The sequence below is a fragment of the Carlito syrichta genome, unplaced genomic scaffold, assembly GCF_000164805.1.
Source record: "Carlito syrichta isolate Samal-C Ts95f unplaced genomic scaffold, Tarsius_syrichta-2.0.1 Scaffold303682, whole genome shotgun sequence".
NCBI classification, from domain to species: domain Eukaryota; kingdom Metazoa; phylum Chordata; class Mammalia; order Primates; family Tarsiidae; genus Carlito; species Carlito syrichta.
The window spans coordinates 891,671-909,142 of record NW_007247778.1 but is presented as its reverse complement, the minus strand read 5'-3'; positions in this window follow the sequence as shown (position 1 = coordinate 909,142).

Here is a 17,472-nt window from a genome sequence, read left to right as displayed (position 1 = left end):
AAAAAAAAAAAAAAAAAAAAAAAGAATAAATAAACATTAAAAATGTAACACTTTGAATTAAGAAATTATGGGGGAAAACATGAAACCATTTTTAATAGAGTTAGGGAAATCATTTGATAAAATTGAATATTTATTCTGAAAACAGACCCTAAGCAAACTAAATTTTGAAGATGACTGCCTTAATCTGATGATACCTATTCAAAACCCATATTATACATTACACTTAATGAGAAAATTTAGAATTAATTCTGTTAAATTTAAAAAGCATAACAATAATACCCACTATCACCACTTCTAGGTTTCTAACCATTGCATTAAGATTTTTTTTTTTAAATATAAGAATTGGAGAGAAAGGAAAAAAGGTCTTTACTTGCAATGATTATTTATATAGAAAAATCCACCAAAATTTCATACTTAAGAAGAAAGTTCAGCATGATAGCTAAATATTATTTTACCATATGAAAATCAATATTTTTAATGAGGTTGAGCATTTTCTCATGTGTCTATTGGCTGCTTGTATGTCATCTTTTGAGTGATGTCTGTTCACGTCCTTTGCCCACTTTTTAATGGGGTTGTTCATTTTTTTCCTTTCACTTCTTTTGAGTTTCTTGTAGATCCTAGAAATTAGGCCTTTGTCAGATGCATAATTTCCAAATAATTTTTCCCATTCTGTAGATTGACTCTTTACTCTCTTGATGGTCTCTTTTGCTGTGTAAAAGCTTTTCAGTTTGATGAGGTCCTACTTATCTATCTTAGTTTTTATGGCATTTGCTTTGGGGGACCTGGTCAAAAATTTGTTGCCTACTCCAATGTGCCTAAGGGTGTTTCCTGTGTTCTCTTCTGGGATTCTTATAGTTTGACATTTTACATTTAGGTCTTTGATTCATTTTGAGTTGATTTTTGTAGATGGTGACAGGTAGAAGTACAGTTTCATTCTTCTCATGTGGTTTTCCAGTTTTCCTAGCACCATTTGCTAAATATGGTCTCCTTTCCCCCAATGATTGTGATTGGTGGCTTTGTTGAAGATGAGTTGGTTGGTAGAATGGGTTTTTACTTCGGGAATTTCTGTCCTGTTTCATTGGCCTATGTGCCTATTCCTATACCGATACCAAGGTGTCTTGGTTACTGTAGCCTTGTAATAAAGTATAAAGTCTGGAAGTGTGATACCTCCCACTTTGTTCCTTTTGTGAGGATTGCTTTGGCTATTAGTGCTCTCTTTTTGTTTCCATATGAATTTCTGTATTGTCGTTTCCAGGTATGTAAAAAATTATGTTGGTAATTCAGAGAAATGCAAATTAAAACTATAATGAAATACTACCTAACTCTGGTAAGGATGGCTATCATTAATAAGTCAAAAAACAACAGATGCTGGTGTGGGTATAGAGAAAATGGAATGCCTCTATACTATTGGTGCTAGTGCAAGGTAGTTCAACCTCTGAAAAACAGTGTAGCAATTCCTAAAAGAACTAAAAATTGATCTTCCACATGATCCAGCAAGCCCTCTCTCCTGGGAATATACCCAGAGGAACATAAATCATTCTACAAAAAAGACACCTGCACACATATTTATTGCTGCACTATTCACATGTTTATTGTCACACATGTTTATTGCTACACTAGTCACAATTGCAAAAACATGGAACCAACCCTGCTACCTGTCAAAATTTGACTGAATAAATAAAATGTGGTATGTATTCACAATGGAATATTACGTAGCCATAGAGAAGAACAAAATCATGGACCTCACAGCAAATAGGATGAAGTTGGAGACCATCACACTAAGTGAACTACCACAGAAACAAAGAACTGAATATCACATGTTCTCACTCATAAATGGGCCCTGAACACTGGACACATTAGCACAAGGGAGGGATTGGCACACTGGGCACTGCTAGGGGAGCGAGAGACGAAAGAGTGTGTCCACGTGTCAACACAAAGGGTACCTGGGCTACTATCAGGGGGTGTGAGGGCCTGTTAGAAGACCAGACTTCACCTGCATGCAGCCTGCTTATGTAGTTAATTAACCCTCACTTGTGCCCCACATCTCTATAATAAAAATAAATACATAAATAAATAAAAGAAAAATAAAGAAAATTAATCAATAATTTTACATATACCAAGAATAAATGAAATGAAAATTAAAATTGTATTCACAATAGCAGCAAATCTCTAAGGTAATTAGTACTAAAATCAAGAAAGATATGCATGAGTGTTCTGGAGAAAATTCAAGACTTTACTGAAGCACATAAAGGATTAGATGAATTAACAGAAAGTTATACCATGTCCTTTGGTTGGGAAACTAAATATTATATCAGTTATCACCCAATTGCTCTATAAATTGCAAAGATTGTTGATCAAAATACAAGTGAAGCTCTTAGAACTTTACAAGCTCATCATAAAGTTTATGTGGAAGAGCAAAAAACCCAAAGCAGTCAACACAATTTTAGAAAAAAGAACAAGATTTGTTGAAGATGGTGCTTGCCCTGTCAGATATCAAGGTGCTTTATAAGGTATACCAAATAGCACAATGGATCTACAGAGATAGAGACAAGCAAATAGACCAATGGGACAAACAGAGCATTCAGACATAGACCTATCAAAATGGAAAATTGAAATATAACAGAAATTGCGCTATAAATCAGAAGAGAACAAATGAACTGTTAAAAAATAGGATGTGGGAACAATTGGTTGTCTACATGGGAAAAGACAAAATTGAATGCTCATCTCATACCATATATAAATAAATTCCATGTGGATTGAAAACTTAAATGTGGAAAACAAAACTTCATTTTCTCTAACATTTTATCAAAGAACACAATTATACCTGGAATAAGGAAAGATTATGTAAATAAGACACAAACGCACAATTCATGAAGGGGAAAACATTGATAAATGTAACCGCAAAAATTTTTTAAAAATTTTTATCCGATGAATATTTGTATACCTAACCCTGAATTGTGCCCCCAAATTTTAAAATTAAAAAAAAATAGACCCAATAAAGAAAATAAAGAAAACAAATTTCAGGTTGGGAGATCCTGTTTACAATGCATGTAACTAACCATGAAATGATACCTAAAATCTATAAAGAACTCTAGAAACAATAAGGCAAGCAACCCAATGAGGGGGCGGGGGGAAATTTAAAAAAAAAACTATAGACATTCCAAAGAAGAGTAGTCTCTAATAAAAAAAAAAAAATGAATAAATGTAACAATGTTTGACTCTACTAGAAATCAGAGCAGTGTAAAGCAAGACAGTTAGATACCATATCATAGCGACCAGGTTGACAGACATTAAAGGACCTGACATCAGATGCTGGCAAAGATGTGGAGAAATGCCGACTCTCAAGACCTGCTGGCAATAGTGCAAATTGGTACTGTCCCTCTAGGGGGCAATTTTAAAACCTCCAGAAAAGTCGAAAATGTGTGTGTTTTCCAGCCCAGGTCTTCCACTTTTAGTATGAACCCTAGGGAAACAACAAATGTGCACAAAAAGCCACGGAGAAAATGTACATTCCAGCATGATTTGTAATAGCAAAAAACTGAAATATGATCTTAGCTAACAATGCCTACAATGCCCTTTGGGCAGAAATGTTAATACCATGACATATCCTGTGTGGCTGCATTAGATGTCTCCATAACAGCTCTGGAGTTTTACAGGCAACCTTTTCCCATCCAGTATCATGTGAGCTACACAAACCTCCCCACAGAAAATCTTCCTGTTCCATTTCACATTCTGTGCCTGTTATCAAAATGACCATGTCACACTGTCATTTAGAACAGAGTTTAGACACATTAGCAGTGCTGATTCAGAGCTGAATTTCAACCAGCCTAAGATTACACAAATGTAATCTTTTTTGGATATGAGCAAGCAAAGATTGAGAACTAGGATAATAAAATATTTGTGAATAGTAAAAATGTCTTTTGATTGTGTATGTTTGTAGTTAGTGAAAGCTACAGGTTCTACAAGTGTAAATGTGACTGGAAACAATCAATACAAGCAGACTCCCTGAGGATAAGTGAGCTCCTCTGAACGTCCCTGGTGACACATCTCCTTTGAACACTTAGTACTTTTGGCAAGAGCGCCGCTTGGACCAGGCAACTGTGCTTTCCAGAGGCTCTGAACATCTGTCCAGATTGTGGCACAAAACCTGCCTGTCCCAAATTGACCTCCTTACTCATTTATAAACATCCAAATAGATGATGGGGGAAAAGTCATCCTCACACTCCACAGAGACTTCTCGTTATACTCCCTACCAGCTCTGCTGCTGGCTTGCACTTCTGGGGAGACCTGGAGAGCTCTTCAAAGGGCAGTCTTAACAAACTCCACATTGCCACTTTGGAGGCCATACGGCCATAACAAGCCTGGAAGCAAAGAACAGCCTTCGTCCCTTTTATTCAGAGATGATTCGTATATGTAACATGAACACATCGTCCAAAGAGCTGGTCCTTTGATGCTTGTTTCCTTTTTCCTCTTTTAATCAGCAGCCCAGGTTTCCCTGTGTACTATGGGCTTTGTGAGCCCCTAAATGGTTTCTAGGGAGCTTCCAGGAGCATCAGCTGGTTTGGTAAAGCATTTAGATAATTGCCCAGTTTCCATTTCACCTTTAGATGAGGAGGAACCCAGTTGAAAGCCCTGATCAAACTCTGTGTTCCTGTAGTATTTTTTTTTTTTTTATAAAAGCCCCAGGACAGCCAGAGAAGAATTATCTTGTTTGATTCAATTTTCCAATCAAATCCAAGTAACAGGAAATTAGTAATACCACCAAGCACGAACTCCCTTTTGGTACAAAGGATGTTTTATTTTAGAGTTCATTTTTTTCTCTTTAAGACAAATTGATTCATTAATGAGTATTAAGACATTTAAGGATTACCTAACATCAACCATTGCATTGAGTGGTCACTGGTATACACGACCTACATTTGAACCCTACCTCTCCCACTTCTTAGCTGTGTGGTCTTGGGCAATTTGTGAAACCTCTCTAAGTCTCAGTCTCCTTATCTGTAAAATAAAGATAATACTAGTAGCTTCCTCACAAGGTTGTTGGTTTTTGCGAGAATTAAATGAGTTACTATTGCAAAGTGCTCAGAAGAATGCCAAGCACATGGCCAGTGTTCCATAATGTTGGCTAGTATAATTACCTAGCACTTTGCTACACACTGTGGGATAGAAGAAATTATACTGCACTGCTGCTTTCCTCAAAGGTATTTAATTGAAAGAGACAAGTAGTATTTATATGAGATAATTAGTGCACAAAATATTTTCTTTGTCAGCAGCATATGGAGGTAAACTCCTAGATGGAGTGATGCAGACAGTTAGCAAACAAGGTTGCATCTGCCCTGCTATTTAAGCCACATTGTTTGCAAAGAGTTAACAGAGTGACTAGACCTGAGGACAATGAAACTATGAAGAAATCTCACAGAGAAGGTAGAACTTGTACTAGACCTTGAGGGATCAGCAAAATATAGACAAGGAGATGAGAGACATGGCAAGACCATTTTAGAAGAACCATGTGAGAGAGAAGACAGATGGTATAAATGTGGCATGGAAGGAAACAGTAAGGCAACTCTTAAAAATTGGATTTAGGTACCTCTCATTCTTTGCAGTGTCTCTTCTAGAGTGTGCACATGCAATGACTTTGTTCATTGCTTTTCTAACCAACTACCAAATTCCCCAGTTTCTGGCCATGTGATTTCTTCCATCCCCACCCCGCCATCCATGGTTTTTCTTTGACCCAACAGACCTGATGCTTCCCCCTCATGAAACAATAAGAATCTTCCACTAGTTGTGTAACTGCTGGATAGTTTTGTAAAAATCTCTCTCATCTTAACATGGCCCCTGATATCCATTCTCCAGAATGGTACTTCCATTGACTTTGACCTAGGTGAACATACAGAAAATAGATATATTTTAATATTCAATGTCAGCTGCTTAGCAAATGCATATTTTCATATGAAACCTATCTAAAATCCTTGTCATTCTTGGAGATACGGCCAAGTTATTGTAAACTCAGTCTTACATTCCCTTATAGAATTATTTTTAGTCTTGTTTTATAATCTCCTCACCGAATCCCTAGGTAAAAGAAAAAAATTATCTAGGAGAGAATTTTTCCACAAAAAGATGAAGAGGCAAGCAAAAATAATATGATCTTCCTTCAAACTCTCCCCTCTCATTTCCTTTAGTTGAAAATTTCATGTTAATTAGGTATCTTTAGTGAAAACAAAAAACATATTGAGCATGCAAGGAGACAAAATGGTCCAATGAAGAAGATGAGGCTTCCTCCCCTTGGTGCCCTATCAAACAAGCAGGAAGTTTACTTTGTGGCAAATGGGAAAGTGATTCTTCTTCTCCACCCAGAGCTTTCAGTAACTTGCCTGGCATCGCTCTGAAGTGGTTTCCAGCTGAATCACAAATCTTGAGCCTTGTCACTCTCGCCAACAGGAAAACCTCTGAGTCAACTTTCCCTTTAGACAAATCAGGTGGACTGCATTTCCAGAGCTCGTTCACCCTGAAGCATGTTTTTTTTTCAAACTGATCTGCAGGTTCCACACTCCAGGCTTGTGCTTTATAAGTGGTTCTGGGAAGAGAAGAGACTCTCTAGGAGGCCACCCAAAGCTAAAGTTCTTCGTAACTCTCCACAAGGAAATCTTGTAAGAGTGTTCCTTGCCCCTCTAAAATGCCAGATTCTGGCAGGAGGCCTTCGAATCTGGACAAAATCATTCTGCACAAATGCATAGCGATTGCTGCCTCACTCCTGGGGAATCCAGTGCCATGAGATGCACCAGTAATTGGCCCAGAAAGGAAATACAGTTAAGCCAACAATAAAAGCAAGGACACTTTTGCCTTTCTATATGTCAGGTCAAAGAGTTTTAGATGCAAGGTATACAAAAAATATAAATATGGTCTTGGGCCACACATGCAAGTTGAAGAGCCAGACCATGATAAATGACTCTGAACTGGTCACAAAACCTCAAGAATACTGGAATGGAAATTCTTCCAGACCATAGACTTTTTGTTAATATCTTAGCACCTATAGAAACTTGTGCAGTTCCCAGCACAGGTAGGTATTTACTAAGTGAAGAGAACCATACACTGGAGGCTCAGAGCGTCTGAACAGAATCAATCAGAAGAATGAGAGACTGAAGAATTAGGAGGGTGAGTGAGGTTATGATTATGTTTATTTAGTCCATAGGGGAGAAGACCTGCAGCATTCATGGACTTAACAGATCAGTATTAACTATGCAGGAGGAAGCCCAGTGGTCCATGGTGTAGGGCATTTTCATTATACTCTGGCATTAATTTGAATTGCATGCACTGATGGATGCTTGAAATCCCATCAAATGGCTACTCTTTGAGCCTTCCAGACTGCTGGGATCTGTACCTGACATGGCTTTTCCTCCCTCTACTTATCTCATTGTATGTGTTTTATGGGAGAAATTGCATGAGCTAATAGAAAAGGAAGGAAGTGTCAGTACTTTTTCTCTAAAATATCCAATTAAAACCAAAGGGCAAAAGATGCGACAAGAAAATGTCAACACCACAACAGGTTTTCTTCCAGGGTAGCTTGATGATATTCAAGGACGTCCTAGATAGCAAAATTTAATCTTAAGAGTTTTGAGGTCAAGGGAACCTAGGACACTTGTCTTCATACCTCTTAGTCAGTGGCCAGCATGTAAAAGGTCCTGGTGAAATTATAAGATATTAGGCTATTATTAGGGTTCTTAGCTATTATCTTTCTCAACCTTACCATTAACTCATGAGGAAAAGGAACCAAAAAGTTAACTGTCTTGCTCAACATCTCATACTACGCAGCGATGGGTCAGTACCAGAGTCCATCTAGCACTACTCCTAAAAGAAAACCACTTCACATTTATGGTCTTAAAAATGTCATCTAGCACTACTCCTAATAGAAAACCACTTCACATTTATGGTCATAAAAATATTCTTGAGTGGCAGATCTGCTATACATATTAAGTGGTTTCTCAAGCTATTTCTAGAACTTTCTAGAAGAAGAAAGGGTTGTTTTAGAGCATGGTAAATTGGAGTTTCCTTTTCACCCTCAATGTCACCATTGTACCACCATCTCCTCCACAGCAAAGTTGACATGGTAGGACCTGAAAAGGTATAGAGGGGAGTCATTGCCTCTAAAGGCTTAAAAACTTAATCTAAAGAACTGGATTTCAAGAACTCTCTTGGGGTAGGAAGATTGTCACTTCCCAAGTCACCCTTTTTTTGTTTGATAAAGGCACATGAAGGAGTTTCAACCATTTATTCAGCAAGCATCAACAGCCATCACTTATGTTCTGAGCACTGGACACAGTGGTTGGTGCTAGAAGGCTGTAAGGAGAAAAGAGATAGTAAGGCTGATCACTGCCAGAGGAGAGATAAGACAACTGCTTTCATGCATAATACATGTGTGGAAGGACTGAAGAAATGCTGGGAAGTGCCAAGTAGGGAAAGACATCTTCTCTTGGGAGGTAATCAGAAAAGTCTTCTTGGTCTTCGAAAAATGAGTCTGACTTGCAGATGTGGATTAAAGACCATTCCAGGCAGAGGGAACTGAGTGGTCTAAGGCAAAGACGCTGGAAAGCTCTCATCTGTATGTAAAATACTAAACCAATCTGTCAGATATGTAAGATTTGTGAAGGGAAAAAAGACAAGCATGAATAAGTTGTTGGTTCTAAATTATTGAGACTTTGATGTAGTAAAGGAGCTTAGAGAGTTTAGGGAGGCATTAATGGTTGCTAAATAAAGCAATGACTGAATGGTAATGGTGCTATGTTGAACTGGATGTGCTATGAAGGTCAGTGTAGTGAACACTGTCGATGCTCTGTCAAGTGCCCAGGTCCCCTCAGATCCCTTTTGCTGTTTCTCTGTGGCCCCTCTCCCTCACAGATTTGTATGTTTTGCTTTTAACATCTCACACCTGTGACTTTATTCAGATGCCTACCTTGGGCTACAGAAGGCACTTTGACAAAACTTGCAGAAAATGTTGGGAGTTGACATCCCTTGGGGCAGTGCTTGGCCAATGATTGACAGTTTGCAGCTATGAAGCCCCGCTTTCTTTCTTCCAATGGGGACAAACTCTGAGGTGTAATCTACACTCCAGATCTCCCTGCAGGATCAGGCTGAGGTTGGGACTTTGCAATTTACATGGAGTTTCTTGTCCGTGCTTGTCTGGCTTCCTGCATCTCCTTACCAGTTTCTCTCAGCACTCTTTCTTTATCCATTACTTGTTCATGGATTTTCATCTCAGGGTCTGCTTCTGAAGGACAGACAGACTGGAACAAGAGGAATGTTAAAGTAAGACCTATTACAGAACCCCAGGCAAGAGATCACAGAGACCTGTACTAGGACAGTGACAATGTGATAAAGACAGGGAAGGTAGAGTAAAAACATTCCAGAAACAAATAGACAAGACCTTTAGAGTATGAAGTAGGGAGAAGTGGGAGCCAAAGAAGAATCTATCATTTCAAACCTAGGTAATGAGAGTTGGAGAACCGTAGAAGAAAGAGCATATTTGGAAGTTGAGACAGGTTTCGTTTGGAGACGTTGCCTATGCAGTAGCAGGAAGAGTAACAGCACAGTAGGAATGCTGAGCAGCTTCAGAAGGAATCAGGGCCCTGAGATCCTGTTTGGACAGTCGTAAGCACTGAGCTATTCACTGAAGCCATGAGTTAGGAGACACTTCCAGAGATAATCTGAGCTTTGTGTTCGTATATAGAGCTTCCCAAACAGGAAAACACTCTGTAACATTCTTGCCCTTTAGAAAACCAAGTCCAACAAGAGCAGCAGGCAGGACAAAGTCTGGCATGGATCTGAGCTCATTTTGAAAATAATGTTTATTTTTTAAAACATTCTCAGGAGCTAACCTCCACTGTCTCAGCTTCTCCCCTCAGAATGGTGCCAGATGCACTTTGGAGAGTAACATCAGCGTGACATCAGAGAATGCCAATCTGAAGGGAACATTGCCTTTGAAGAGTTCATTGGGGAATTTGTTTAGTGAATCCGTTATTTTAATCTAAAGATTTTATCCCAGGATTTTAAGACTGGAGAGACCTGAGAGGTCAGCTAGGTCATTTCATAGATGAATAAATTGAGGCTGAGAGTGGCACGCTCAGTCATGGCTGGATCATGACCAAAGAGCTCATGCCTCCTAAGTTCAGTGCTTGGACTCTTTCCTTGCCTCCTCCTGTGCTCCCCATTCCTGTCCTGGACTGTTGTTTTCCTCCTGATCATTGAATAGGCAGTTTTCTGCAGGGAGTAATTTTTTACAAATAAAATGATGTGTTCTGTCTCCTGAAGCATCATTGTATGTCACAGGATTATTTTTCAGGATTTACTAAGATAAAGAATTTGAAAGTTTTTAAATATAATAAGCTACTATTCAATGTTCAGCCATGTCAAATGTCTCTACTTTTTGACTCAGTTCCTGAGTGATGATTAAATATGTCAGTTGAGATCATGGAATAAGGTGAAGCCCCAGGACCTATGAGGGAGCCAGGTGCCTTCCTTCAGCTATACTCACACAGGATTCCAACAAACCAAATCAACAGTGTGTATATCTATCAAGGGGAATCATGTTTAAACCCAAGTTCCTAGTCAGTAAGTCAAGTGGATGTTCTTGCCATGAAATAATCAAGCCCACAAACATATACAGAGCAGCAAACATGGGTTAGGCAGTTAGAGAAGTAAATTGCAAGCTATCCCCTCAGGAAGTTACAGTCTAGCAGGGGCAAACTTATAAAGAAACAATCAGAATACAGTGTGATTAGTGCTATGATACAGAATCCTGCAAGGTCCAACAGTGGCAAAGTAGAAGTGCTGGCTCTCACTGGGGAAGGATTTGATGCACAGAGAAGTTGGTGCTTGATGTAGAACTTGGATAAACTGGGATGAGTCAAACAGATAGGGCAGGGATGGAGGACTGTGCATGACTATGATACTTCCAAAGGTAAGGAGGTGGGTGGTGGGGCTTTGCTGTTTTCAAGAATTGTAAGAGATTTAGTGTCCACCGATACATATATGCTCAATGAGTGAATAAGTGAAAAATTGAGTGAATGGTCAGGAGGATAGCAATGGAGGATAAGGGTGAAATGGGAGGAAGTAACCAAATGATTAAGGACATTGATTGAGCCACAGTGACCACCACTTCATGCCCATGGTTCTCAAAGTGTGGTATCTAGACCACCACCAGCAGCAGCACCTGGGAAACTGTTATTTCTATTTGTAATAGAAATGCAAGCTATCAGGCCCCAGCCCAGATCTATTGAATCAGGAAAGCTGAGGGTGTGACCCAGGGATCTGTGTTTCAACAAGACCTCCAAATGATTCTGATGAATACTTACGTCAGAGAAACACTGTTCCAGGAACTGGGGAGAAAGATAAAGCAGGAGAGAGTTTTATAAAGACAAAGAGTCACGTTAATTTAGAAAGAAAAAAGCATTTACTTCTCGCTACAAAAATGCTAGCTCAATTCTCCAGAAGTGCTCAGCCAGAGCTGTCTGGGGTCCTGCCTAGATCCTTCCAAACGAGTCCTCCTGTCTCATCAGGTAAGTAATCTTGTAGAAACAGCACCTCATTACCCTCTATCAAATGGGCAGTGAGGAAGCACTTTTCATTTGAGAGCTAGATTACTGGAAAGATTCGTCTGGGGCAATTGCAGTAGATGGCAGTGATTTAAGCTAAATTCAGTTCTGGAAGACAGCTGAACTATGGGACAACTTGTATAAAAGTTTAGGCTGAGGTATCAGCAGGAATGTTGAACAGTGCACTCACGCCTGAAATGGCAGGAATGAAATTCATTCATGAAGCCTCTTTCAAACCAATTTATATACTGAGGAAAATGGAAGTCTGCACCTGGCTTCTCAGCTGAGGGGAAGTCTGATAGCCCATGACTTGGTTGACTGAAAAAGTCAACGATCAACAGCCACTATCACCCTCTCCAAAAAGCACTAATGAAAGAAAATGGAAAAATCAGTAGAGAAGCCAAATGATTCATAAAATTCAATTTAAGCAGCATGAGATAAGAAGAAATCTTAATTTTTTTTAAAAAAGCAGTGTGGACATCAGACAATTCCAATGAAAATGAAAATCTTTAAACAAGATTCTGTATAACCTTGGGTAATTGTATTGAGTAGGATTCAACCACAAAATCCATGGTTAAAGTCCAGAGAGAAATCCTTGGCCAGGCACGCCTTATATCAGATCCAAAATAGGGAAGCAGAGCAATTTGAAGATCAGCATGTTGAATGAGAGCTTGGGGAGGGACAGAAAGGCTCAGAAGCCGGTCTGGTTCCTTCACCATCACACAACTGCACACCATCCTGACAGCTGGAGCTAGTGTGGAAGCCAGCAGAGCACATGGTCAATAGGCAATTACAGTCATCGAATCTAGGAGGTAGTGACACGAGTGTAAATAGCCTACTCCCAAGTGACTTGTGATTAACGTGACAACTTGTATGCATTTCCCTCCACAGGAACAGGGCGGCCTCCTCACTTGGAGTAAGTTGATGATGGAGTATCCTGCTCTATTTATATGCCCAAATTCTCAGTTAGTATTGGCTAGAGAGAAGACCTAGGAAGAAAGGAAAAGGTGGATGCACCTAGAAATGAGGGAGCATGTGCTAAAAGTACTAAATATTTACAAATAGCTTCACATACACACTCATTCACTCAATTCTTTCTGGAGCAGATGTTAGTTTCTATTTGATGATTTTACATCTTTTCAGCAAGGACACACAGCATGTTAGAAACAGTCTCCAAACAAATGGGTGAGCAGCATGTCACATTTGAACGCATGAATTTTCTGAACATAGATCATGGCCCCAAAGTCAACCCTTCCTCCATTGCTATGACTGTGTGCTCCTGTGGGAATTCAATATGGGGAGACTGTCAAGGCTTTCGTTGCCAATGTGCCCTGAAGAGGGGAGAAAACCACCTGCGCCTTCATTTTGGGATTTGAGGCAATAGCAACAAACTAAGAGACATGGAGACTTTGAATGTGGTTTTTAAAATGAGGTTTGGTGGAGTAAGTTAGAATGAGAGTCATTTGGGACAAACATGGTTAAGGGTCATATTTCACTTCCTGATGGGGTAGGGGGCGGGAATTCCCTAGGTCTTGATTTTAGTGAAGCTAGTTTTAAATGAGAAAGGAAAAGGGAGGAGATGACTAAAGCCCTCAGAGCACAAGATGAGGTGTACTAGAACCAGAGCTTTGTTTTGGGAATAGGTGAGAGGATGAAAAACAAGCTTTTCAAAGGGAGAGAAAATGAATTGGGGGGCAAAAGCTTCCTTAGCTTCCTGATAGAAGCTGAGGCACCAGAGAGAGGCACCAGTATCTCCAGAGGCACTAGAGAGAAGGTACCTCTAGTGTACCTGTGTACCTGTACCTGTGTAAGAGACACAAGGGTGGACCGTGGTTCTATGGGAGAGGAGGGGGGAAGCCTCAGGCTGCAAAGTTCACCTGTCTGAGGTCTGCAATGCCACACTGTTGGAACTCACTCTCAGCAATCCTGCTGGTTCATAAATGCTCAGTAGGGCTGAAGATATCAGTAAGGAGCAGAGGGTGAGGACCACCTCTCACCTGTGAGCAAGCAGATCCAGGGAGAAAGATCCCAAGGGTGTTTCAGAAGCAAATGCTTGCAGACCCATTAGAAGGAGATGAGGGAGGCGGGGACTGTGGCTAGGGAGGCCTGAGTGCCTCCAGTTATTATTCATTTCCCCTTTTCCCTAAACCACCTCTCCCTTGAAAGAACAGCCATATAGTAACCCATAGGGGCAGAGGAGATCATTTATTCTCTTTGTCGGGGAAGACCAACAAAGGGGAGATGAGGGAGGGGGAGGTCCTCTAATAAACTACTCAAGATGCCGAATAAGAGGCCAGAGGCAAGTCCAAGTCACAAAAGATAGCCAGGAGCTGCCTGCAGGAAGGCATGTGCTCCTATCTGAGGCCCCTTGTGCAGATGGCAGGTATGGGAGAGGCAAGACTAAAAAAGAATTAAATCACTCTGCCTACTAAAATAAGCAAGAAATTAAAGTTGGGAACAATGGAGAGAAGACATCCAATGACACTGAGCAACTTTATCATATCTAGATCGGGTCACAAGGTCACGGCCAAGAGACCAAAAAGGAGGTGTTGGGAAAACAGGAATGTTGAAGGAGGGATTTCAGGTTGTTGGTTGTAGGGTGTGTTGTAAACCTCCTCCTCTGTGTCCTCGATGCATCTTCTCCAGATTCTAGTTGCTTATTGCTGCTTTTCCACAGTGAATTATTATTGGAGGTGGGAGTTCTTCTGTTGGCATGGCCACAGAAGCCTGATGATTCGGGGAACAGCTGCCCTGTGGGTTATACATGGACCATCTCGTTTAATATTTTCACCAACCTTATGGAGTAGATACCATTATCACCACTTGGAAAGTGAGAAGCCAGAACCTCCAGGAGGTCTAGGAATTTGTCCAAGAAACTGAACCAAGATTGCAGCAAGATCTTAGCAATGCTAAATATCACTGAGTCCACCTCCATATTATTGGTTCTCAGAGTGTGGTTCCCCAGGCCAGCAGCATCAGGATCACCTGAGAAAGTGCTAGAAATGCAAATTCTCAGTAGTCCCCACACTGGAGCTACTGAACCAGAAATTTCAGGGTGGGGCCCAGCATCTGTGTTTTAATCAGCCTCCCAGATGATTTGATGCACACTAAAGCTCGAGGACCGTTGATCTACACCACAGTACCTCTCAGAAAGCCGACACAGCACCTCAAGTTTGACGGGTCTGTAACTCATTGCCGGGGAGATGACATGCACACTTGGCAGCTTGAGGTGCCTGAGTGAGCAAAGCCTGTAGAGACACAAGATTCAGTCACACAGCTGTGAAGTAAGACACAACCCCAAACCTCTGAGGAATTGATGGACTCCCCCTGATGGGTGGGGAGTGAGCAGATGTGATGATCCCCAGTTTGAAAGTCAAGGCAACAGTGTGAAAACTTGAACCAGCTGGTTCCAATATCACCCTGCCTCCAGGCCCCCTCTGCACTATCTAACATTGAACATGGTTGTCTATCTTGAGCTTTTTGTTTCGTCGTGTCTATAGACTATCTTGGAAAATAGGGGGAGTAGGTCTATCGAATTATTGAATATATAATATATATTTCAGGCTCAGGAAACTTAAACTCTGGGCTGAGTCATAGAGAAAAAAGGCATAATGAGAGTATATCCTGGCCTTTAAGCTCTAAATTCAAGTTTTTAACTCAGTAAACTATTATCTCTGTGGTCTTAAGCAACTCACATAACAATACCGATGTCTTGGTGTTTATCACAGAACAAAATATGGCGTATGAGACAATCCTTTGTAAAATGGTAGGTTATGTGCTATTATTATTTTAATTCCATTCCAACACTCCCAACCTTCAAGCTCTACAAATAAGCGCCTTGTTCTTTCAAATATCCCTTCTCTGGAGACAGCCATTGACAATGGGTGTTAATCCTATCAATGGACACTTGTATTCTCTTATTTCTCCAAAATAACCCCGTGTTCTTACATAGAACAAGCTAGAGAGAATGCTGGAACAGCCCAGAAGGTGGAAGGGATGTTTCAGTCCTGAGGGCCTTTGAGGCAATATTCCTGTGAAGGAGTCACATTGGTTTGGGGTCAGATGGCACCACTTGAAAATCATGGTGTCCAGTCTCACTAGAACCCAGCCCCTTTCTTACAATGAGGAAATAGAGTCCAGAAAGGGAAGCGGCCTGCCCAAGTAGCCTATTTCTTTATTTGTAAATTCACCACCAGGGTGTCTTCCAGTAAGTAACAGGCCCCAGCAAGAGGCAATGAGAGTACAGCAGCTGCCAAGATGACAGAGGGAGTCACCCTCAGAGGAGGTGCCGGTGTGGGGCGAGAACACCTGTCCTGTGCAGTAACACCAGCCCCACCCCTCCCCTGCGTGCTGATGCAAGCCATTCCTCTACAGCATTGATACGTGACTAAAACCTGCTCCTGGCCAACGGCTCTTTCTAATTAATTGCATAACTCAAGAGTCTGCTAGACTACAAGTTGACATGGAGGCTGGAGAGGAAAATATACATTCAGGAAAAAGAAATGTTTGAAATGCAGTGTGATGACAACATATTTATAATCTCTGAACAGTAGCATGGTAGTATAAAGAATGTTAGCCTTAGGAAAGATGAAGACAGTCTGAAATGAAATATTCATCATGTTGATAATAAAAGAATGAGTATTTATTGGGTTCTTACTAAGCATCAGGTATTACACTGAGTGCTTTCATGGATTATTTTATTTCTATTTGACAAACCGTCCTATGAAGTAGATATAAGTATTACCCCCACATTAAAGATGAGAACACTAAAGCTTAACTAGGGGAAGCTCAGGAAGGTGATTTACCCAAGGTCACGTGGGCTTGATATGAACCACAGAGTCAGACTCTAGAGCTTGAAACCACTTTTCTCACTTGGCTATGCTGTCTGCAGTAGCCACTCTCTGCAAGCTGGGTGACTTGGGCCAAATAAGTTCACCTCTCTGAGTGTCATCTAAAAGCACCGAAGTAGTAGTAGTCCAACAGGCATTATAGGTTGTTGAAAGGATCAAGAAAGAATATAAAAATCATTTTGTCAGCTTACTAGGTACATATCTGTGGAGAGCGTGGCCTGAGTCAAGATGGCGCCCGGGACCTCTGCCAAGTCCCATGATTACGCGCATGATATACCACCGGGCCCTCCTTCACTGCGCACCGCGCAAGTGCAACGCTGCAGAGCCTATGAACTGCTGACACGCTGGTACGGGACTTGTGGGTGGAGACCAAGGGATATAAGTACGGGACAACGGGGAAGAAGAAGAAGAAGAAGCTAGAAGAAGGAAGAAGAAGCTGGCATGGTGTAAAGGCTGAATAAACCGCTTTGAGAAGAACACGTTGTTGTTGCCTCCTTCCTGCTGGTCAGGGGTGAGCGACAAGTGGTGGCCCGTACGGGGACCTCAGCTGTTCAGAACTCATCGCGGACAGGGTGACTAGTCACAGGGTAAGTTCCCAGGTAAGTGGGACAAGCAAGGCTCTCGGTTGAGACAATAAGGTTCCCGGTTAACAGGGACAAGCTTACTTAGGATAATAAGGTTCCCGGTTAACAGGGACAAGCTTACTTAGGACTATGGGTAACACCACATCGGCGCAGACGCTTCAACAGGCTCTCAAAAGCCTGCTGAAAGTAAAAGGGGTGGGTCTGAAGCAGGAGACAAGATAGCTCAATTACTCCTTCTGAGCAGCTTACATGAGAAATTTCCTGCGGAGAACAAAGAGCGGGGAGACAAGGGGTTTGGGTCTACGGGCGCCCCCCAGATTTTTTGCTCATTAGATCTCAGCACCAGACCGGTGCTCAGAGTCACAGTTAATGGTAAGCCCATAGTTGGTTTATTAGATACAGGTGCCGATCGTAGCATCGTTAGCACCACAGACTGGCCGCTGGGGTGGTCCA